Source organism: Phocoena sinus, chromosome 1, assembly GCF_008692025.1.
Source record: "Phocoena sinus isolate mPhoSin1 chromosome 1, mPhoSin1.pri, whole genome shotgun sequence".
In the NCBI taxonomy this organism is placed as follows: domain Eukaryota; kingdom Metazoa; phylum Chordata; class Mammalia; order Artiodactyla; family Phocoenidae; genus Phocoena; species Phocoena sinus.
In genome coordinates, this window is record NC_045763.1 from 176,855,755 (window position 1) to 176,881,614 (window position 25,860).

The 25,860-nt window shown below is 39.2% G+C and overlaps 1 protein-coding gene and 1 non-coding gene across 6 annotated transcripts in view; both read right to left on the reverse strand.

The window, feature by feature from the left end:
• Positions 1–25,860, reverse strand: part of LOC116750941 — a 300,839-nt gene that overhangs the window by 203,612 nt on the left and 71,367 nt on the right. Inside the window, exon 7 of one of the 5 annotated variants that reach the window (XR_004349174.1) lies at positions 19,979–20,175. The exons of the other annotated variants lie outside the window; for them this stretch is intronic. The gene's annotated coding sequence lies outside the window, so the exon portion shown is untranslated. Of the gene's footprint in view, positions 1–19,978; positions 20,176–25,860 lie in introns of those variants that run through there. 5 annotated transcript variants of the gene reach the window in all.
• Positions 9,864–9,970, reverse strand: LOC116745738. The gene has a single exon (XR_004347543.1). It is a non-coding gene; the product is annotated as a U6 spliceosomal RNA (small nuclear RNA).

The following is a 25,860-nucleotide window of genomic DNA, read 5'->3' on the forward strand; positions in this document are numbered from 1 at the left end:
TATCTTCTCAGCTTTGGTGGTGCCTATAAAGTAATAGACAAGAAGCCAGACACAGGCTTCCTCAAATCACTGATATGAAGAAAGCTCTTTGTTATGCGCTAAAACCGAACATGCCTCATCTTTGGTATTTGTTTGCCCTGAATTGTGTCGTTTATTATCTATTGTAAGCAAGTCAGGCCCAGTTACAAAGTCTTCGCTTTCTGAAATGTATGCTCCTTACTGCTCTACACGTGACTCAAGAACACTTTTACTTAATACCAAATCTTTTCCTGTTTCTCATGTCAAAAAGTACCAAGTAAGCAAATGGAAACTCCTAACAGTAGGAGAATGCTTGCCAAAATCAGTGAATGTGACTTCCAATGGCACTCCAGATTCAAAAATAGAGTGGATTTTAATTATTTCCTTTGAGGGAAAATAAAACAACCACGGCACTTAAAAAGATGTCTCAAATAAGGCATCTTTCCTCAGAAATAACAGAGTGCTATCTGAAAATACCCTCCAATGTCCAGTCAGGCAGTGATGTGAACACTCAAAATCAGAGCTTCTGCCTCAGACATTGTAAGGACCAGAGAGAGGACCTGTCGGCATAGGACATCTAGCTCTCCTAGACCATTCCTGTCATTCCCTCCACAGGGCTGACAGGCACCAAAAATCTTGATCTCACCAGCAGGTGCCCATAATGTCAGCTTTCAACAGCAGGCATTTTATCATAAGCACAGTGTATTTTTAATTCCTGGCAGCTAACTTTTCTGAACCAGCCTTGATCTAATGTTAAGAGAGCTGGACCATTCTTTGAGCTTCACTTCTGCTCTGAGATTCAGGAACCTATTCATGACAACCCTTGATCTCTGCCAGTACTGTTTGTTTATCCTCCCTGCAGAAGGATGGCTTCCGGACCCCAGTCTGCTGTGCCCACACCTTGGGGCATACTCTGACCAATGAAGTTTATTCCTCCAACTCTGACAACAAACGGTCCAAAGTGTATTCAAGCTGGTATTAATTTATATCACAGCCCTTTCCCATACATATAACAGAGAGTTGCAGCCAGAGTTTTTGCTGCAGAAAGCTATACACTTCTTCCCCTAAGAGGGATCATTTAATTCCCCACAGGGAAAGATATGTAGAATAAGCCCCCAGCAAAATTATTACCAAGGCTGGAAACTGTGCCCCGCATCCGTTTTCAGGCTGTGGCCCAAAGCGTCCCTTTTCCCATATTCCAAGAAGGAATCTAAACAGTGCAGAGTTGAAGGTCTCAGGCTCACAGGGGCCTGGTGTGAAGCCAGCTCTGAGGGGCCCGGGCACCGCCCTTGCAATCAGGCTGCCTGGGCAGATCCTGGCTCCGACAGCCGCCAGCTCTGGGAAGTCATGTAAAGCTTCCACACCTCGGTCCTTCCGAATGCGTGGAGAGATGAGGGTAACAATGGGGTTGGTCTGAACATTCCAGGAGCTTGCCCACATGACATCACTAGCAAAATGCCCGAAACAGTGCAATGCTGGTCCCTCATCAAACTGCCTACTCACAGCTTTAAAACAAATACATAAATAGATAAAAGGAAATGGACCTGTGGACATAACTTGGGTTTGAGAGAATACAGTTCTTTCTCGTCGTTACTTTCATGAGGATGATTAAGACCAACATCACTCTGCCTTCACCACAGGCACCTCCTGGCATTTCTTCAAACTCACCAAACACCAGCCTTGCGCTTGCTGCCCCTTCTGCCTGGAATGCCGTGTCCCCAGGTGGCCATGCTGTCCCTTCCCGTCCTCCACTGTTCTGCTCAGACGTCCCCATCACAGAGAGAACGTTCCTGACCCCTGATCCATAACAGCACCCTGTATGGTTCTCTATTCTTTTAAGTAGCTTTACTTTCTTTCATAGCATTAGGGCCACCTGACGGTTCATTATGAGTTGACCGCCTTAGTGTCTGTCTCACCGCATGTGAAGGCGCGGACTTCCCTTCACTGTGCTCCCTGGCGTCTGTGACAGTGACTGGCACGTTACAGGTGCTCAAAATTATGTGTTAAGTAAATAAGTGTTGTTACCGAATGATTCCTCACCAAGCAGGTTATACAGAGGAACAGGGATGCATGGTGTATGTCAGACAGAGGTCAGGGCTGCAGCTCCTCTCGTGGAGCTCAGTCCCCGGCCAGGACCCCTCTCAGCTGCATGCATGCTAAGATGCCGAAAGGTAAAATGGACATTTCTCTCCACTATCTGACACTAGGTTGTTTCAGTTTATTTCCAAAGAGACAAATGTTTAAGACTTTCAATTGTTTCAATACATGTGGCCATAAAGAGAGACTGGAATTAATATATATTCTACTACAATCATTTGTCAAATTATCATGGGCTCAGTAGACACAAAAGAACACAACTAGGTTTGAAACACCAGTTACTGCCAGCTGACAATTAGGTTGTTTGCTTTACTTAGTTAGGTACATGTATCTTTTTCATTTCTATCCTACAAGTCTTGCCATAAAAACCATGGTGTCTAAGATCCAGCTCAGGTTATGTTCTATGTGGTTAAGTTCGCAAACCAGAGGAGGTCAAATCTGCACTACATTTTAACTGATTTAGATTTTGTTATTTCAACAAGCAAACAACTTAAGCGTTCCGCCGTGGGGAACTCAGGGACAAGAGTGATGCCATCATCGTCTGTCTACTCCGGGCCAACAGGATGCTTCGTGAGGCTCAATCGTATTGGTAGAATGGGCGCACTCTATGCTCTTCTCAAAGATTAAACAGCTTTATTATAAGTGGTATCCTAAATCAATATTTGTGATGCATTTTTTCAATGCAACAAGCACAGTAGGATTCAGAAAGATGCTTGTAATAATTACATGGAACTCCTCTCCTGAAACTTTTCCAGCTTTCTTTCGTTTGAATAGCAGTCTAGTGACTCCTTAGGAAATCCTTATAAAGTAAGTAAAGGGTGGTAACAAGAAAACCCATTTTACAAATGAGGAAGTGGTGGTTACTTACCCTAGGTTCCGGTTCTAATTAAAAAGTCAGGACAGAAGACTCTGTATCAGAGTCTACTGTTAAGCTCCAAAAAGGGAATGACTTCTTTCCTAGCATGATTTTCAAACTTATCAATTGATCCCAAGGTCATGAAATAGTTTTTACAATTTCTCTTTAGCTTTGAGCCAGCAACAATTGCTATTTGTCACCAGCCTTGGAAAGGGAGCAAGAGGTTGGAGAGATGGCACGTGGATTTTTTTAAATTGAGATATAATTGTCTCATAGCATTGTATTGGTTTTAGGTATACAACCTAATGATTTGATAATGATTTGATATATGTACATTTTGGGAAATGATTACCTAAATAAATTTAGTTAACATCCATAACAATGCATAGTTAGTAACCTCCAAATCTTGATATATAATATAGTATTGTTAACTATAGTCACCGTGCTGTAAATTACAGGATTTATTTATCTGATAACTGGAAGTTTGACCACCTACTCCTATTTCACCCATCCCTCCACCCCACCTCCGGCAACTACCAATCTCCGTATCTGTGAGTTCAGAGTTTTTGTTTGTTTTTAGATTCCACATATACATGAGATCTTACGGTATCTTGTTCTGTGTGATTCATTTCATTTAGGAGTCCTCAAGGCCCCTATTCATATTGTCAAAATGGCAGGATTTCCTTCTTTTTTATGGCTAAATAATAATTTTCCATTATTCTCTTTATTTATTCACCCACCAATGGACAATCACGTTGTTTCCATGTGTTGGCTATTATAAGTAACGCTGCAATGAATAGGGAGGTACAGATGTTTTTGCGTTAATGTTTTGTTTCCTTTGGATAAATACCCAGAAGTGGGATTGCTGGGTCATATGGTAGTACCATTTTTAGTTTTTTGAGGAAGCTCCATACTGTTTTCCACCAGTGGCTGCACCAATTTACATTCCCACCAACAGTGCAAAGTTTCCCTTTTATCCAAGCCCTTGTCAACATTTGCTACTTCTTCTCTTTTTGAAAATAGCCGTTCTAACATGTGAGAAGTGATATTTCATTGTTGTTTTGATTTGCATTTCCCTGATGATTAGTGATATTGAGTTCTTTTTCATGTAACTGTTGTCCATCTGCATGTCTTCTTTGGGAAAATGTCTACTTGAGTCCTCTGCCCTTCTTAAAATCAGATTGTCTGGGTTTGGGGGGGCTTGTTGTTGTTGTTGTTTTTTGCTATTGAGTTGTATAAGTTCTTTGTATATTTTGGATATTAGCTTATCAGATGTATGATTTGTAATTCTTTTCTCTCATTCAGTAGGTTGTCTTTTCATTTTGTTGATGGTTTCCTTTGCTGTATAGAAGCTTTTTAGTTTGATGTAGTACCACTTGTTTACCTTTGCTTTTGTTACCTTTGCTTTGGGTGTCAAATCCAAAAAACTCATTGTCAAGACAGATGCCAAGGAGCCTATCCCCTATGTTTTCTTCTAGAAGTTTTATGGTTTCAGGTCTTACATTCAAGTCTTTATTTCGAGTTCAGTTTTGTGTATGGAGTATACAAAATGAATAAACAGAAACCTCAATTAAATAGAGTTGGGAGACTAGCATGGGGAGCTCTCATGGCCCGCAATGATAGCAGAGCCCAACAGGAAGTAAGACCCCTATTCTTTCCTGGCAGGACTCAGCCAGTGAAAAGCCATGAACTCTTTGTTTACCATCACCCTCCCTACTTCCTTTTCCCTTCTATAAAAGTGTTCTTCCTCCCTTGCTGTGCGGGGACTTGCATATGGCTCGCCATGGTTGCAGAAGCCAAATTACAATTCTCTTGTGATCCCAAATAAACCCATCTTTGCTAGAGCAATATCTGGCAGTTATTTGTTTCAGGTCAACAGGGGTAACATAGTGGTCCAGTTTCATGCTTTTGCATGTGGCTGTTCAGTTTTCCCAACACCGTTTATTGAAGAGACTGTCCTTTTCCCACTGTATATCCTTGGGTGCTTTGTTATAAATTAGTTGACCATACAGGCATGGGTCTATTTCTGGGCTCTCTGTTCTGTTCCATTGATCTATGTGTCTATTTTTGTGCCAGTACCATACTGTTTAGATTACTGTAGGTTTGTGTTATAGTTTGAAATCAGGGAGCGTGATATGTCCAAGTTTGTTCTCTTTCAAGATTACTTTAGCTATTCAGGGTCTTTTGTGGTTCCACACAAATTTGGGGGTTCTTAGTCCTATTTCTGTGAAAAATGTCATTGGAATTTTGAGGGGGATTGCACTGAATCTGTAGATTACTTTGGGCAGTATGGGCATTTTAACAATATTAATTCTTCCAATCCATGGACACAGAGTATCTTTTCATTTATGTGTGTCTCCTCCAATTTCTTTCATTGGTGTCTTATGTTTCCTTGGTTAACTTTATACCCAGTATTTTATTCTTTTTGATGCAATTGTAAATGGGACTGATTTCTTAATTTCTCTTTGATAGTTCGTTATTAGCATTTAGAAATGAAACTAATTTTTGTATATTGATTTTGTATCTTCCAACTTTACCAAATTTGTTTATTAGTTCCAACAGGTTTTTTGGTGGCGTCTTTAGGGTTTTCTATGTATAATACCATGTCAGCTACAAAGAGAGACCGTTTTACTTCTTCCTTTCCAATCTGGATGACTTCTACCTCTGTTTCTTGTCTAATTGCTGTGGTACGGCTTCCAATATTATGTTGAATAAAAGTAGTAAGAGTGACCATTCTTGTCTTGTTCCTGATCTTAGAGGAAATACTCTCAGCTTTTCACTATTGAGTATGATGTTACCTGTGGGCTTGTTATATGTGGTCTTTATTATGCTGAGGTACATTACTTCTATACCTCTTTGTTGAGAATTTTTGTCATGAATGGATGTTGAATTTTGTCAAATGCTTTTTCTGCATCTATGGTGATAACTGTATTGGGTTGGCCAAAAAGTTCATTTGGGTTTTTCTGTAAGATGTTACAAACTTTTTGACGAGCCCAATATGATTTTTATCCTTCATTTTGTTAATGTGGTATATCACACTGATTTGAAGATGTTGAACCATCCTTGTGTCCCTGGAATAAATCCAATTTGATCATAGTGTATGATCCTTTTAATGTACTGTCGAATTCAGTTTGCTGATATTTTGTTGAGGATTTTCCTGCATCAATGTTCATCAGGGATATTGGCCTATAATTTTATTTTCTTGTAGTGTCTAGTTTTGCTGTCAGGGTAATGCTGGCCTTGAAAAATGAGTTTGAAAATGTTCCCTTCTCTTCTATTTTTTAGAAGAGTTTGAGAAGGATTAGTATTAATTCTTCTTTAAATGTTTGTTAGAATTCATCAGTGAAGCCATCTGGTCCTGAACTTCTGTTTGCTGGGTGTAATGCATTTTTAAATGTTTCAAAGAGCACTCTGTGTCTTAATAAATAGACAATATGAGAGGTGTGCTTACCCAGGCAATCATTCTCTTAGGGAACATCAGTTTAATTTCAACATCATAATTGTTCTGGCACTAAATCAATCAAAGCTGTTTCTCCTTTACCTCAGTTATGATACTTAAATGTTACTGAATTGAAACAATCATAAAATTGAGGAAAATACTGTATACTGACAACCTACAACAAATATGTCAAAATATCAATAATTTGTCCAATTCTTCATGGCCTATTGATCGGTAAATGCCATGTCACTGCTCCAGCAGATCCCTGGGTCATTGTAGCTTCATGACTGAGAATTGAGGCTGGCCAAACTCCGCATAAGGGACCACACAATCACATGCCTGACCCTCTTCCGAAATGTTAACGTGCCCAAAACGTTAACCCAAGTAAGAATGAGAGCACTCTTCCTCTTAAAGATTAAAGACCAACAGCTCCTGTTGCCTTTGGTGCCACAGTCACTGAAACTGGGGTGCTGGGTGCCTCCATCACAGCTGGGGTACAACTCCTAGCAACATCCTTAGACTGCCATCATTCCTTAAGGTTTGATAAATGCAGCACCTTGTTTAAAAGACAAGCTCAGACAAGAGCACTCCATGACAACACTGGCCTGGGTGCCAAATGGGATAAGGTCTCTTATTCAATAACACACACACTGCTCTTGGTGAGAGTGTTTGGACTGGAATTATGTGCTTCCAAGGTCAGCTAATTCACGGTCTCACAACCAGAGCTTCCCTTTAGCCTCCAGCCCTGAGACAGAACCTCACCCACTAGACACATATACTCTGGTAGCGATGGATTCACTCTCAAGAGTGTCACTGCTCTTCCCTGCAGGCAAGAAAAAATGAAGGCTACGTAAGTTAATTTAAAATGTTTAACAACTTTGGATTCCAAAAGAAAGGCATCATTATGGGCCCCTTTCCTCAGAGGAAACTCCTCTACTTCTATGCAAATTTATGGTTACAGATGGATTCATAATGGAGGGTTTCTCCCTCTGCTCCTAGGGTAGCAACGAAACTCCAATAGATATAAGAGAAAAGGGGTAAAGTCTACTTCCTACATCCTAAGCAGATACCCTGGCATGGCTAAAATGTCTTTTTCAAAAACAACATACATGTATATATAAAATGCCTTGCACATGACAACTATTTATCAACAAAAGGTACATTTCGTGTTCAATGAAAGATAGCTATTGTTATTAAAAACATAATCACACAATGCACAGATTCTGCTGGGCCACTTCTCAACTGGAAAAACCACATGGAATGGCAAACATCATTTAGTTCCACTTTCTTAGTCATCTACATATTCACTGCAAAATTAGAGCTGAGGTCAATAAAACACAGACTTTTGTAATAGTCCAGATCAAACTCTTTTTTTCCCCATCCCTAAATTTTACATTTGCAAGTAAATGACCATAGTGTGTTGACTAGCAACCTAAAATGACAACAGTATGTATTTTCATCAATAACTAAAATCGGCTTGGCTGTATAGATTCTTGAAAAAGAAAGAAAAAAGGCAAAACTCATAAAAGTAGGATAAATTGGAATCCAGTATCATCCCCTGGATAAATTCCTTAATTGTGTGTATGCCCCTCAGCACTTCACAGACAAGTAAAACAGAAAAACACGCATTCGTTTTAATCCGAGAGCCTAGAGATGAATACTAACTCCTTTTCATTTGTCCGAAGAGGCTGAAGATGAGAGATGCTCACGAATGGAATATGCTTCTATTCCCAATAGCCAAGACATGGAAACAACCTAAATGTCCACTGACAGATGAATGGATAAAGAAGGTGTGGTACATATATACAAGAGAATACTACTCATCCATGAAAAAAGAATGAAATAATGCCATTTGCAGTAACATGGACAGACCTAGAGATTCTCGAACTAAGTGAAGTAAGTCAGAAAGAGAAAGACAAATACCATATGATATCACTTATATGTGGAATCTAAAATATGACACAAAGGAAGCTATCTATGAAACAGAAACAGACTCACAGACATAGAGAACAGACCTGTGGTTGCCGAGGGGGAGGAGTGTGGGGAAGGAAGGAGTGGGAGTTTGGGATTAGTAGATGCAAACTAGCATATATAGGATGGATGAACAACAAAGTCCTACTGTATAGCACAGGGAACTATATTCAATATCCTGTGATAAACCATAATGGACAAGAATATAAAAAAGAATGTATATATGTATAACTGAATCACTTTGCAGTACAGCAGAAATTAACACAATATTGTAAATCAATTATACTTCAATTTAAAAAAAAAAGGAATGTGCTTAATCAGTGGGAGTCATGCTGGCATCAGTATCCTGGGCTCTGGTCCACCTGTAGATATGCAGAAAAGCAGATGACAGGGACACACATTCACAGGCCTGTCTCCCCAAATGAATAATAACAACAGCTTACATTTACATAGCACTTACTGTGTGCCAGAGACTGCTCTAAGCACTCACCGAGTGTGAGAGACTGTGTGTGTGTGTGTGTGTGTGTGTGTGTGCGTGCATCATTTAATCTTCACAACCACTCTATGAGAAAGCTACTTATCCTCACTTTAAAGATGGGAAAATTGAGGCCCAAGTTCACACAGCTCGGAAGTGGTAGAGCTGGCATTTAAACTCAGGCCATCTGAACTCTGTAGTCTGTGTTTTTAACCACCACGCTCTACTGCCTAGAGTGGAATCATTTCCCCTGAAGTGCCACCAGAGAAAGTGTTATTCTTTCTGAGAACAGTGGTGGTGCTGCTGTCTCCTAGTTTTTCAGGTGATCCTGGAACCTTAGGTTTTTTCTGACTTAGCATGTCTGCAGTTCACACTAGTGGAGCTCCTGTGTCACTCTGACAAGTTCAGAGATTGAACCGGTCACTTAATTAGGCAACAGTACAATGTGACTTCCTGTCCCCTGGGCAGCACTGCACTGGGCACTGAGAACTTACAAAGTAAAGGGAGGATGGCCCTGCTGAGGCCCAACCTAACATGACAGTATTAGAGAATGGGCCTTTGGGAGGTAATTAGGTTTAGGAGAGGTCCTGAGGGTGGGAATCTCATGCTGGGAATAGTGGCCCTTATAAGGAGAGACACTAGAAAGCTTGCTCTGGTGAGGACACAGCAAGAAGGTGGCAGTTTCTCAACCCAAGGAGGGAGCCTTCACTAGAAACCAATCATGGTGGCACCTTGATCTTGGACATCTAGTCTCTAGAACTATGAGAAAATAAATTTCTGAGTTTGGGGGGGGTTGTTTTTTTGTTTTTTTAAATTTATAAAGAAAAAAAGCTCAACTTATTTTGTACTTTCTTTTACATCAACATCTTCTTTCCTGCTTTAAAAAGGCTCACATTCTCAGTTGAAACCCCAAATGTCAGTTTGTGGGGCACAATGTTATTTCATGGGTAAAAGCGGAAGTGCTGATATTAATTATTAATTAATCTTGATTAGTTACAAACCAGTTCAAAAATATGGAACGCTTCACGAATTTGCACGTCAACCTTGCGCAGGGGCCATGCTAATCTTCTCTGTGTCGTTCCAATTTTAGTATACGTGCTGCCGAAGCAAGCACAGATTTCTGTTTGTAAAGCCACCCAGTCCATGGTATTTGGTTATGGCAGCCTAAGCTGAGATAGACACAGACAGTGTTTAATGACAAAGACAGGATAGACACTTAAATCTGTGTTCATGGAAGAGAGACAGGAGCGAGAAACCATATTTAGAGGTTTACTAGTAGAAATATTATGCATTTTAATAGAGAAAGTAAACAGGGAAGGATGGTGTTTATCATGGTGGCAGATAATTTATTATCATCATTACTCCTTGCTACCACTTACCGAACAGTTAACATACTTTCTCATTTAATCCTCAAAGGACAACCCTACGTGAAACTGAAATTTAGAGGGACTAGGTCATTTCCCCAGAGCATATAGCAATATTGTCAGGACGAAGACGGGACCCTGGCTCTGACATCAAAGCCCCTGACTCTGCCTTGCATCATGCAGAAGGTGGCAGGACAGCTCTGGGTTTTTCCGGCAAAGCTTCCAGAGCAGCTAACATCCAGGAGGGTAGAAAACCCAGCAAACAATATCTAGAATTAAGGCTTTCAAAAAAAAAACAACAAAGTACTTCTTTCTAGCTCCTGCAAGACAAAGGAAAAGAGCGCTTCTTATCCATAACAGGATTCTCACTTTTAAATTAATCCAGGGAGGATAAAAAGATAGCATCAGCCGAAGATGCACATGGAGACTATGATCAAGCTCAAAGTATACTAAAAGGGACTTTGTCTGCTCTGGATAACCATGTGCTTGTGTCAATCTTAGATCACATTCCCTTTCAGGTAAGTGTGAAAACTGGGAAGGATTCGATGCTTAAAATTTAGTTAACAATATAGTATTATCAAGATATTGGATTTGAAACCCAACGTACTCCACTCTCTCTTCACTCAGAAAACCTGTGCTCTAAAGCGAATCAATCGAGGAATGAAAAGTTGGGTAACGCCTATGGAATCATTACAGTATGACTACATTTTTTGTCTGCAGCTCTCTGCTCATTTGAGCATTTTGTTCTCAGGAACAGCCCAGTACTTAAGAATAATTGTCCCACAAATTAGTGAAGGCATTCTTTGTCAACCATCTGGCAGGCTGTTAAACGGATACTTTTTTCCTTTTTTTCCCAGCCAAATGATTTCAGCACAATCTACTACCAGATGTCTTCTGTTTCTGAACAAATGATGATAGAAAGCAATCTCTGTCTAACAACAAAGGTATAAATAGTGAATAATCTTGGCTCCATTTAAAATGTAATGCAACAAACTGTGGAACCCTGAGCTCAAAGACACGCTGTTCAATTTTCTCTCAATTTTCCTAAGGATATTTTCTATCTCCCAAGATTATTCTAAACGATAAGGGGAATGATGCATTCAGAGATAAACAGATGATAAATGTTGGCTCTATTTGTTTTGGTATAAGAATAAAGTCTGCCTCATGAATTATAAAGTATTTATATGTGTGAGCAGAATTCAATAGTATAATCAAATAAGCCTTAAGAAAATGTTCTATTGATTAGCATTCTAAAATAGTCACAATTGTTGTTGCTCTGCATGCTAACTGAGCAAACCCAAATTTATATTAAGAAGTGTAATGCTTAATTCTTACACAATTACTTTTATGTGTCAAATGACTTATATCCCTCCTATTCCCAGAAGGATTTAAAATAGATTAAAACGAAAGACATAACTAAGGAAAGTAAAAAGTTTTTAAGTCGAGGACTAAAAAGAAGATGTAAACGTTCTGACTACAAGATAACATCAGTGCTGCCACTGAGGTTCTGCATACCCTCATACTAAGGTCTAATACATGATAGATGATAGACAGATAGAGATAGATAGATAGACAGGCAGACAGACAGATAGAGAATAATAAATTGTGTGGCTGCCATTATGCCATAATTGCACAGTAAAAAACATGTCAACTCTAAAGAAACAGAACTTTTCCTGGCACTAAATTCAAACCACGAGTTTATAGGTTAAGGGAAGGGAAGTGGTGAATAAAAAAGAAATACATTATTAGAGCCCCCTTTGAATAATCTTCAAACATACACTAGAAGTCTCTATGAGAGACGGACCATGGTGACCAACATTCCAGGAATTCCAAGATGATGGGATCACCCCCACAGAGATGCTGAAACAGAGGCAGGATGGACACTCCTTTCTCAGGGCTAGAACAGATTGGGGCGGCTCCAGGACCCCAGGTGGTGGACGGAGGCTGTGCTGCAGCCAGGCACAAACACAGCCCGGGTGCGCTGGGGCCTGTGGCAGACAGCGAGAGGCAGCCCCGGAGAGAGTACGCTCCCAGCCCGGAAGGAAGGACACAAACAACACCCTCTTTCTGAGGAAATCCAACCCACAGGCCATGTTGCTCCCAGTTGCCGGCAAAGAAAAATTATGTGTGAAATAACTTCCTGGCAGATAACGCTGTTGGTAATGACATGCGACATCAAGATGAGGTTTTAAGCACAGCCTGCAGGATTTCCCTTCCGTGAAAGATGTGGTATGGTCATGGCAAGGCATCTCTGCAACAACTAGAAAAAGCCAATAAATTACCAAAATCATACCTTAAAGACACTGAAGACCTATGGGGACACTGAGGACCAAACATACTACAATCCAGGAAGGGCGAGTTTCCCTCCCAGGTGATCTGAGCATCAGAGACAGAAGGGATGGCAAGAGTGGACAAGCTCAGAACTCCCAGTGGGTGAAAATCACCTCCTACTCTTTCAGGCACAAGAGACAGAACACCAGGTGCTCAAGGAAAAGCCTGAGAAGGTCACACCTGAAGAACATGTATAAACCTGTCCTGGATAATTACTCAGTTATCACGTGACTCAGTGTTTTCAGCCCTGAAAATATAATCTTCTGTGATTTAGGAATACAGCCCAGATCTCAATGACTTTCCTTTATAAGGCAGTACGGGTCTTCCATCTATGCATTTATCTAATTCTTTGTTCACTCATCTGTATTTTTAGCCTGTGCTGCCACCGGAACAATGAGACCTATAAGCTTACACTCCACTATGTGAAGAGATATATATAAATACATTTACAATTCCACTTACTAACTAATCCATTTATAACAGATTTTTAGAATAGTCACTTCTAATTTTCCATTTCTAGGCTTCAAGGCACTAAAATATTTAGTCTGTTACTGACTATATTTGTTTTTGCATCTTTTTGAAACATATTTTTAAATACACAGTTAACACCTGAAGATGTTCTTCTCCATGTTGAGACGTTTTGAATCAGATTTTGTAGGCGGCCCATCCAATCCCATTGTCTTCCTCAGAAGTAACCGCTTTGATGTGAATCTTTTCAGTCCTTTTAAAGATACATTTATGGTCATATAAATGCAAATGAATCTTTTCAGTCCTTTTAAAGATACATTTATGGTCATATAAATGCAAATGGAGATATATTTAGGTTTTTACATGACATATTTATGCAAGTATTACATAATGTGTTGCAACTTGGTTTATTCAAGTAAAAAGACAAATTCCTCATATGTACAGACACCCCATACATGTTATTTTTTTTATTTTGAAATGTTTTTCAAAAAACATTTTACTCCTTTGTTATTCAGCTGAAAGTATTATGTTATAATTTATAATTAGGACAGAGTCTGTACTTTTACTAATAAAATTCTGAAATGAATTTTAAAATAACTAGAAATGTATCTTCATTACAGTCAAATTTTTGTAAGATTTTTTTTTGTCTTAGGTTGTATTTATAACTCTGAATTTCCAAAAGTATTAATAAGAACTGAGGGGTACCACATGTTATTTAATAATAAGAACTTTTGAGTAGAAAGTGATCTGTGTCACATAAGAAAACAATCATCCTCCCTGTAGAAGCTGGTCATGGAAAGTTCACTCAATTCATTACTTTCCTTAAAAAGGAAACGGTTCCAACTGTATCTCTCACTGCTGTTCTCCATGTTCTGTGTGGTCACTAAAAGTCTTGTCCATATGCTCCTTGTTCTTTTTGCTTCTATGCCTCGCGACCTTCCTCTTCTGGCTGTGAGGCGCGTCTCCACGGCAACACGTGTCCAAGCTCAGCTTGCCTTCAAGGGCAGCTCACTGACCCCCCCTCTCCAAAATCACTTGCTTTCTTTAGTTTTCCAATCAATAGCTGCACTCTCTTGGACAAGTCACTAGAAACTGTAAATCTATTTTCCTAGAGGATTAGAGAATCTCTCAATTTCCCCCCAGTCCCCAATGTGCAGTGGTTCTAAAAATGCTCCCTCTTGGTGGACCCTCCACTGCATTTATCACATGTTCCTCTTTGTGGGGCTAATACAAGTCTCCCAGTGGGATGGAGCCTGGCTCACCTCCCAGGCTAGAGGGCGCAGGCGGAGGGAAGGACTCACTGGTGAGCACTTTACTTGAAAGGCTTCCTGTGATTTGGATCCTTATGATTTTTTTCTTTTTAACAGCTTTATCGAGGTGTGACAGACACACAATAACCTGCATGCGTTTACAGTGTAAAATGTACACTTAAATGTGTTCATACGTGTGTTCTGACACATTTATGCAACAGAGAGACCGTTAGCCCAATCGAGGACAATGAAACATATATATCCACCACCCCCAAAAGCTTCCTTGTCCCCTCTTGCATATCTTTTATTCAAAAATCCTTCCTTTAATTAGGTGGCTATATAATTACAGATTCTTTTATATGTAAACAATATTTACCTCAGACTTAACCTTGGTTGCCTGATTTTAAATTTCAGCTAGGCCCTCATCTTCCAGCTTTGACTAGGAATCATCTTATTTCCTGAAGCACTATTTTTTCAACCTTTCTTCCAACACAACCAATCCTATCAGTGACTCTTCTCATTATGGGGAGTGATTCTAACACAGCCTTAGGGTCAGAATCCTTAGTCTTGTATATGGCTTAACTGAGAGAAGGGTTTCAGCAGATTTTTCCACACAGTCTTTAAAAATAAAAAGCAACTCTTTATAAAACACTGACGCATAAGCAATCACTATACTATGATCATGACATTTTAGAACAAGAGGCACTAATAATCTGACAAGTATTTAAAGAAACACAAGTTCCCAGGAAAATCAGGCCCATTGATGGTTCACAAAATAACTCACTCAACAAGCATTAACCCCACCCTATTAGCCACACACACACACACCCATCCTTGAAGATCACTTCCAAAGAAACCTTCTCAGCTATGACATCTTCAGCAACACTGTAACTATCAGAATACCTACCTGGAGACTGAACACCTTGATATTCAAGGAACAGAACTGTTTGAAACAAACCTTTTATGATCATATATTTTTAAAATGATGACCTTATAAAAAGTGAAGAATGGGGAGCACAGAGAGCATCACATGATAATGATGAAATTCATCAGGCAACAAAAGGCCAGGCCACAAGATGCAGACGAGATCAAGCAGATTTTACTGGAAGATGGCAGGGACATCAAAGCAAATCTCTGGTGATGCGTGAATTGTGACAATTTCCAGTTGCTGATGGAGGGAGGCACGTGGATAAATGTGTGTATGTGTCTGTGTGTGTGTGTGACTGATGAGCTTTTTGAGAGGCTGAAATATCTGTAAACAATGGGGGAAATGTCTTAATCTAGAACACACCAGTCCCAGACAGACGTTCTGAGAACATTAACTTCCCAGTGAACTTTAATTCCTAGATGATGAGCTGACCTTAAAATCTGAGAATAGTCACACAGCTACTTGGCACTGCTTTCAGAGTAAGTTCTGTGCCCAACTTATCTTGTACCTCCCAGACTGAACAGTCTGTATCTAGACGCTGTTGGCTGAGGAGTGACAGAATTCATAAATGCAGAGGGGAATAAGCCCAGCTGTGATCACAAACACATGAACTGACGAAATGGGGCTATTGCTTTCAAAACAGGCACTTCTGTTTCATCTGCTCATTTAATAATTGTGAGATGACACTGCAGCCAGAGTGGGACAGACAGAAGGCTCGGAGGGAAGGAAAGAAGCACACCAGTCAGAGGCAGAGACAGTAGTGGTGACAGCATGGCAGGGCCAGGCCATTTGGGTTGGAATGTTGGTGCTAATATATACATATAAAGTTGGACAAATTCTTTAATCTCACTGTGCTTCATATATAAAATGGAGATATTACCACAGGATCTTCACTGGATCATTCTGAGGATTAAATAAGTTAATATAAGTAAAGTGCAAAAAATAGTGCCAGGCAAACTATAAGCACGATTCATTGCTATTATGTTCCAATACTTCTTTCACATTAATTTGAATTTAACATCCAAATAACTGGAGAGAAATAGGTGAAAATAAAATAATTTGGATCCTAGGTTGCAGGGGATACAAACCCAGCTCAGATTGGATTTCTTAACAGGACTTATGCTAAGAGAACTTAAGGAAGGTATGCCTCTCAGGAACACGTGGACAGGACGGTGCATGGTGAGCCTCGTACACAGCAGAACCACAGATAAGTCGAACACTCCCAGCCTGCCCCCTCGCTCTTCTCCACGACAGCTTCCCTCTTCTCTTTCTCTTTGCAAAGCGGCTTCCTCCTCTCTGAAACCGTGCTGGGAAACACGTTGCTGACACACCATAGGCCGTACATGCTACATTTTAGGAACTCAGAGACGGGTTTACTTTTCTCAGTTCCAGTTTTAAAAACCTGCCCAGGGAAGGCTTCCTACTGCCCATTCCCCAGGCAGCCCCAGAAAGGTCCAGATGGATGACTGGAGGGACAGCTCCCAGTGCAGCGAGGCGGCGGTGCACTCCTAAGCACGCTGGAACTTCTTCTAAGAGGTCTTTACACGAAAAGAAGATGATATGAGAGCAAAAATAGAGTTCCTCCTCTGAATCAGCACCTGCTTTCTTCTCTACCAGGTTTCCTCAACTGGTTTTTCTTCTCAAGCTCAGTAAGACTCCAGGAACAAAAGGAAATCTCCCAACTTCCTGATACTTTCCCACACTTGGAACAGGACTGTGTTTGTATGATACTCATTTCTGAATGGGTCTTGCTTGTTATATTATTTGTTTGGTCTAAATTCCAACTGTTGATGCCTAAATTAGTTACAGGAATCTCATTCTTGGTCCTAAGCACGGGTTTCTGTTTTTAAGTTTCAACTTAGAAAATCCTGTCATTTGATTCATGTAGTTGAAATGTCTTTTTCTGCATCTACTGAGATGATCAGATGGTTTTTATTCCTTAATTTGTTAATATGGTGTATCACATTGATTGATTTATGTATACTGAAGAATCCTTGCATTCCTGGGATAAACCCCACTTGATCATGGTGTATGATCCTTTTAATGTGTTGCTGGATTCTGTTTGCTAGTATTTTGTTGAGCATTTTTGCATTATGTTCATCAGTGATATTGGTCTGTAATTTTCTTTTACTGTGATATCTTTGTCTGGTTTGGTATCAGGGTGATGGTGGGCTTTGTAGAATAAATTTGGGAGTGTTCCTCCTTCTGCAATTTTTGGAAGAGTTTGAGGAGAACAGGTGTTAGCTCTTCTCTAAATGTTTGACAGAATTCGCCTGTGAAGCCATCTGGTCCTGGACTTTTGTCTGGACCAATTTCAATTTCATTACTTGTGATAGGTCTGTTTATGTTTTCCAATTCTTCCTGGTTCAGTCTTGGAAATTCGCACCTTTCCAAAAATTTGTCCATTTCTTTGTGGTTGTCCATTTTATTGACATATAATTGTTTGCAGTAGTCTCCTATAATCTTTTGTATTTCCGTGGTGTCAGTTGTGCATACACATGCACAACTCTCTACAAGAGACCCACTTCAGACCTAGGGACACATACAGACTGAAAGTGAAGGGATGGAAAAAGATATTCCATGCAAACAGAAATCAAAAGAAAGCTGGAGTAGCAATACTCATATCAGATAAAACAGACTTTAAAATAAAGACTGTTACAAGAGATAAGGAAGGACACTACATAATGATCAAGGGATCAACCCAGGAAGAATATATAGCAATTTTAAGTATTCATGCACCCAACACAGGAGTACTTCAATAAGTAAGACAAAGGGTAACAACTATAAACGGGGAAATCGACAGTAACACAATAGTAGGGGACTTTAACACCCCACTTACACCAATGAACAGATCATCCAAACAGAAAATAAATAAGGAAACACAAGCTTTAAATGACACAATAGACCAGTTAGATTTAATTGGTATTATAGGACATTCCACCCAAAAGGGGCAGAATACACTTTCTTCTCAAGTGCACACAGAACATTCTCCAGGATAGATCACATCTTGGGCTACAAATCAAGCCTTGGAAAATTTAAGAAAACTGGTATCATATCAAGCATCTTTTCTGACCACAACACTATGAGACTGGAAATCAATTACAGGAAAAAAACTGTAAAAAACACAAACACATGGAGGCTAAACAGTGCACTACTAAATAACCAAGAGATCACTGAAGAAATCAAAGAAGAAATTAAAAAATGCATAGAAACAAATGACAACAAAGACACAACAACCCAAAACCTATGGGATGCCACAAAAGCAGTTCTATGAGGGAAGTTTATAGCAATTCAATCTCACCTCAAGAAACAAGAAAAATCTCAAGTAAACAATCTAACCTTATACCTAAAGCAACTATAGAAAGAAGAAACAAAGAAACCCAAAGTCAGTAGAAGGAACGAAATCATAAAGATCCGAGAAGAAATCAATGAAATAGAAATGAAGAAAACAATAGCAAAGATCAATGAAACTAAAAGCTGGTTCTCTGAGAAGATAACAAAACTGATAAACCTTTAGCCAGACTCATCAAGAAGAAAAGAGAGAAGATGCAAATCAGTAAAATTAGAAATGAAAAAGGAGAAAACTACATTCTTTTTTGAGCTGCCATTTATCATATCTAATCCAACCAAAAGATGTGCTAAGTTACATGAGATAAGCTTACCCAGTACAACAATCCTATTATGTTTATGTTAACACTGAGATCAAAAAGGTTAAACTAACTTGTCCAAGGTCACTTAACTGATAGTCTAGGATTAGGGATTAAACCCAGATCTCTATGACTCCAGCATTATTGGATAATACAGTCTTTATAATCAAGTAATAATGATAATTGTTTAATGCCCTCTTACTATGTATCTGGCACAACAGGAAGAGCTTAGGGTAATTCATTATTGCTAATTAATACAGTTATTCCTCACAATAAGCCTATCAAATGGGTACTATTTTCAACCCATTTTACAGAGGAGAAAACTTAGCCACAGTTTAGCTTGTCTGAAGTGACACTTAGGTTAAGTGCATCAGCCCAGATTCAAACGTAAGTAAACTTACTCTAGACTCAGGAACCAATTACACTTTCTACAAATGAAACAAAATATAGTATATATACCTATAAAGATAATTGGCTATAACTTCCTAAACTGTGAATTGTCATAAAAATGACATCTGTCCTGTATCATTCAGAAATCGGCATTAAAACAGGAGCATTATAAAATAATGGAATGTCTAGCCCTATTAATATACTGATATTAATATCAATTGACAGACTTTTCAAAAACTTTATAATTCATTTATTCAAATAAATACACCTTAGAACATTGGCTAAAGAGTTGGGTTTTAAATCTGTAACTAGAACTTTCTTAAAAATAGTTTTTAAATCCAAATGACTTACTTTTACAAAAACTAAACACTTAATTAAGTATATACCAAAAATATCAATGATTTAACTGTTGCTTCTATACATAGTTTTTCCAAAGATGAGCACCACCATGACCATTACCATTACAACTACAGCATTCTTTTTTTTTTTATTATTTATTCATTTATTTATTTATTTTTGGCTGCACCGGGTCTTCATTGCTGCACTCGGGCTTTCTCTAGTTGCAGTGAGCAGGGGCTACTCTTCATTGCAGCGCGCAGGCTTCTCACTGCGGTGGCTTCTCTTGTTGCGGAGCACGGGCTCTAGGCATGCGGGCTTCAGTAGTTGTGGCACGTGGGCTCAGTAGTTGTGGCTCGTGGGCTCTAGAGCGCAGGCTCAGAAGTTGTGGCACATGGGCTTAGTTGCTCTGCAGCATGTGGGATCATCCCGGACCAGGGCTTGAACCCATGTCCCCTGCATTGGCAGGCGGATTCTTAACCACTGCACCACCAGGGAAGTCCCACAGCATTCTTTTCAAAATTTGCTTTTCATCCAGAATTTCACACTTTGATTTTTCAGTTCGATATTTAAATTCCACTATTAATCATGAGTCACTTTAGAAGCTATGATAAAATTGAAAAATGATGAATGTCATGTAACAATTTCATTTAAAAAATAAACTGTAGTCACTTTTGAGAAAGCAAATTTCAGGCAGTAAAGCTACGTGCAATCAACTTTTGGAAGAGGCAGTAATTTACGTAAAACTAGGGAAGTGCAACTATCTTAAGGCAACTGCTAAATTTTTGATCGCTTAGAATAGACTCTTTGGGTAAGTTTAGAAACTCTCCAAGGTGAGTTGTCTGCTTCAGATAACTATTTTCCTAATGTACACATAGCAACAGCTATCATATGTGGATTTACTCTGGTGAGGTCTGTTTTTGCTTTGGACCTACTTGTCACTTCATTCTCACATTCTTCATTCTCACTCAAGGAAGAAAAAGCTTCAGAGTTTTGACTTTTCTGAGATAGAATATAAACAAAAGGAGACAGGAAGGAGGAACCCAGAAACAGCTGGTGGTCGAAATGAGATGGTGGAACATACTGTAAAAACAAAACAAACTGCTAAATTGGAATGACAATATCCCACAGATAAAACTCCCACTGGTGCTCCAGTAAACAAAAGCCACACTAGGCACTGTGTCACCAGCATGTTACCAGATGCTCAGTTTTTATCTCATCACATTTCAAGGAAAAAGAGAAGTCAGTAGGGAAATCCTACAAGTTTGCTTCATTGAAATACTTTTGTCAGCCAACTCTGCTGTAATAAATCTGTTCTACAAAATAATATCTTTCTACCATCACCATACATACTTGCATTACTCTTCTTTCACAAAGTCTATCCCACTGACATTTTTCTTAAGAATTGCATCAAATGAAACACGCTGATCTAAGGTTTTGTTTATGTAACTCATAGGTAAAAAAAATGTCAGCATTTAAAGTATATGAAGTATATGAAAGCACCAGATGAGGTCTAAAAACGGCTCTTTCCTGCCAGCTTATTTGCTGGGTCATATGACTTTCATCAGCTTTTAAGTGAGTTGGATACCACCTAACCTTACACACAGGATAACTGAGGATGAATGATCAAACCTGAAACTGCTTTAAATCCTGAAGGATAGCCTCGTACTCAGTAAAAGGCAGTTTGGATGGGTTTTTTTTTAATTTTTTCTTTGTTTTACGAATTAAATGAAGGGCAAACTCACGGGTTCTTTTTACTTCTTTCTTACCAAATATGGCAAAGTCATTCATAACAAAGCTAAAATGTGAAAATCTGCCTATCCACCACGGCCTTTAATGGTCACAGTTATTTGTTGAATGATCCTGGGATGAAATTTCAAAGACAAGGGTTGCGGTAGGACCTGGCCCCGCTCACCAATGGGCCAGCACCAGCCATGAGACCCCCCCCAACCCCGGGGCTGCACACCAAGCTGGATGGGATCCAACCCTGCCCACCAGTGGGCATGCAGCCACTGCACAAGGGAGGGCCTGGCAGTCAACTGGGCCAGGGGCCAGCCTCACCTACCAGCACACCCATAGTAGTCAGTCCCACCACAACAGAAGGACCCATGCAGTCCACACAGGGGGCACCCCTAGAGTGTACAGCCCTGGTGACAAGAGGGGAGTGTGCTGCTGAGCCCCACAGGACATCTCCTACGTAAGGTCATTTCTCCAAGATTGGGACACGTAACTGACTGACCTAACACACAGAAATAAACACACAGAATTAGGCAAAATGAGGAGACAGAGAAATAGGTTCCAAAGAAAGGAAGAAGACATAACCCCAGAAGAACTATGTGAAGTGGAGGTAAGCAATCTACCTGATAAAGAGTCTGGGGCAATGACCATCAAGATGCTCAACAAACTCAGAGAAGAACGGATGAACGAAGCGAAAAGTTCAACAAAGAGTTAGAAAATGTAAAGAAGAGCCAAACAGAGCTGAAGAAAACAATAACTGATACAAAAAAATACACTAGAAGGAATCAACAGTAGACTGATACAGAGGAACAGATAAGTGAACCAGAAGACAGAGCAGTGGAAATCACCCAAGCCAAACAGAAAAAAGAATTTTTTAAAATGAGGATAGTTTCAGGCACCTGTGAGACAACGTCAAGCCTACTAAGATTCACGTTATGGGGATCCCAGCAGGAAGAGACAGAAAAAAGGGCAGGAGAAATTTATTATTATTTAAAGAAATAATAGCTGAAAACATCCCCAATCTGGGGAAGGAAACAGACATCCAAGTCCAAGAGGAAGAAAGAGTCCCAAACAAGATGAATCCAAAGTGGTCCATAGCAAGACACATTATAACTAAAATCGTAAAAATTAAAGAGAAAGATAAAATCTTAAAAGCAGCAGGAGGGAAAGCACTAGTTACATACAAGGGAACTTCCACAAGACTGCTAGCTGACTCCTCAGCGGAAATTTTGCAGGCCAGAAGGGCGTAGCACAATATATTCAAAGTGATGAAAGGGAAAAAACTACAAGCAACAGTACTCTACCCAGCAAGGCTATGATTCAGATCTGAAGAAGAGATAAAGAGTTTTACAAACAAGCAAAATCTACAAGAGCAGGGAACTTTAACACTCCACTTACATCAATGAACACATCATCCAGACAGAAAATCAGGAAGGAAACACTGGTCTTAAATGACACATTAGACCAAGTAATTATATATATATAAAACATTCCATTCAAAAGCAGTAAAAATACATTCTTTTCAAGTGCAAATGGAATACTCTCCAGGACAGACCACTTGTGAGGCCACAAAACAAGTCTTAACAAATTTAAGAATATTGAAATCTCATAAAGCATCTTTTCCAACCAGAACACTATGAGATTAGAAATCAACTACAAGAAACAAACTGCAAAAAACACAAACACATGGAGTCTAAACAATATGCTACAAACGAACCAATGGGTCAATGAAAAAATCAAAGGGGAAATTTAAAAATATCTTTAGAAAAATGAAACATAGTGTTCCAAAATCTATGGGATGTAGGGCAAGTAGCTCTAAGAGGGAGGTTTATAGCAATACAAGCCTACATCGGGAAACAAGAAAAGTCTCAAATAAATAACCTTATATCTAAAGGAACTAAAAAAAAACAAACAAAACCCAAAGTTAGTAGAAGGAAAGAACTAATAAAGATCAGAGCAGAACTAAATGAAACAGAGACTACAAAAACAAAAGATCAATGACACTAAAAACTTGATCTGATTTAGATCAAGACACTAAAAACTGCTTCTTAGAAAAAAATCTAAATAACTGATAAACCGGGCTTCCCTGGTGGCACAGTGGTTGAGGGTCCGCCTGCCGATGCAGGGGGCAAGGGTTCGTGCCCCAGTCCAGGAGGATCCCACGTGCCGCAGAGCGGCTGGGCCTGTGAGCCATGGCCGCTGAGCCTGTGCTCCGCAACGGGAGCGGCCACAACAGTGAGAGGCCCGCGTACTGCAAGAGGAAAAAAAAAACTAAAAAAAAAAAATACCAGAAATACAAAGGAGCATAAGAGATTACTATGAACAATTATACTCCAATAAAATGGACAACTAAAGGAAATGGACAAATTCTTAAAAATGGACAATCTTCCAAGACTGAATCAGGAACAGACCAATTACCCTAAGGAAATTTAATCAGTTAAAAAAAAAAACCTCCCACCAAAAAACATCCAGGACTAGAGAGTTTCACAGGTGAATTCCAACAAACATTTAAAAAGGAGTTAACATCTATTCTTCTTCAACTATTCCAAAAAAATTGAAGAGGAAGGAATACTTCCATACTCATTCTATGAGGCCAGGATCACCCTGATACCAAAACCAGACAAAGGTATCACAAAAAAAGAAAATTATAGGCCAATATCACTGATGAACATAGATGCAAAAATTCTTAACAAAATATTAGCAAACTGAATTCAATAATACATTAAAAGAATGATACACCATGATTAAGATCACTCTATCTGCAAATCAATCAATGTAATACACCACATTAAATAACTGAAGGAAAAATCATACTATCATCTCAAAAGATGCAAAAACATCTTTTGACAAAATTCAACCCATGTAGGGTGAAAACTCTCAACAAAATGGGTATATAAGATACCACACCTCAACATAATAAAATGAAAATGCAGCCTACTGAATAGGAGAAAATACTTGCATATGATACATTCGATAAGGGGTTAATACCCAAAATAGACAAAAAACTCATACAACTCAACAGCAAAAAACAACCCAATTGAAAAATGAGCAGAGGACCTGAATAGACATTTTTCCAAAGAAGACATACAGATGTCCAACAGACACATGATAAGATGCTCAACATCACTAATCACAAGGGAAATGCAAATCAAAACCACATGAGATATTACTTCACACGAGTCTGAACAGCTGGCTTTCTATTATTAAAAAAACAAGTGACAAGTGCTGAGAGGATGTGGAGAAAAGGGAACCCTCATACACTGTTGGTGGGACTGTAAATTAGTACAGCCACTACAAAAAACAATATGGAGAGTCCTAAATCAATTGAAAATACAACTACTATATTATTCACCAATTTCACTTCTGGGTATTTACCTGAAGAAAACAAAAACACTAATTCAAAAAGATACATGCACGCCTATGTTCACTGCAGCATTATTTACACTAGCCAAGATATGGAAGCAACTTAAGTGTCCATCAACGGATGAATGGATAAAGAAGATATGAGATAGACACACATAATGGAATATTACTCAGCCATAAAAAAGAAGAAAACCTTGCCATTTGCAATAACATGGATGGACCTAGAGGGTATTATGCTAGATGAAATAAGTCAGACAAAGAAAGACAAATATCGTATGATTTCACTCATACGTGGAATCTAAAAAACAAAATAAATGAACAAACATTATAAAACAGAAACAGACTCATAGATACAGAGAGCAAACTGGTAGTTGCCAGAGGGGAGGGTGTGAGGGATAAATGAAGTATTCGAGGAAGATTAAGAGGTTACAGACTTCTAGCTATCAAATAAGTCACTGAATGTAATGTACAGCATAAGAAATATAGTCAATAATATTGTAATAACTTTGGTGACAGATGTTAACTAGACTTATCATGATCATTTTGTAATCTATAAAAATATTGCATCACTATGTTGCACACCTGAAACTAATATTGTAAGTCAATTATACTTCAGTAAAAAATTAAAATCAATTAAAAAAAAGACAAAAACAAGGGTCCTGTAAATTTCAACTGTGGTAAATATGTTTACTAAAAACCCTTGGAATATTAATCTAAAACAAGAGTAATGGGGCTTCCCTGGTGGCGCAGTGGTTGAGAGTCCACCTGCCAACGCAGGGGACGCGGGTTCGTGCCCTGGTCCGGGAGGATCCCACATGCCGCGGAGCGGCTGGGCCCGTGAGCCGTGGCCGCTGAGCCTGCGCGTCCGGAGCCTGTGCTCTGCAACCAGAGAGGCCACAACAGTAAGAGGCCCGCGTACCACAAAAAAAAATAAATAAATAAATTTAAAAAATCAAGTAATCAGCTCAATAGATGCAGAAAAAGCATTTGAAAAAAATCAATAATCCTTCACGATAAAAATGCCCAGAAAACTAAGAACAGAAGTGAACTTCTTAAACTTGACAAAGGGCAATTCTGAAATAAAACTACAGCTAACAACATACTTTATGGTGAAAGATTGAATGAGTTCCCCTGAGACAGGGAACAATGAAAAGATAACTGCTCTTAACCCATCTATTAAATGAGCAGGA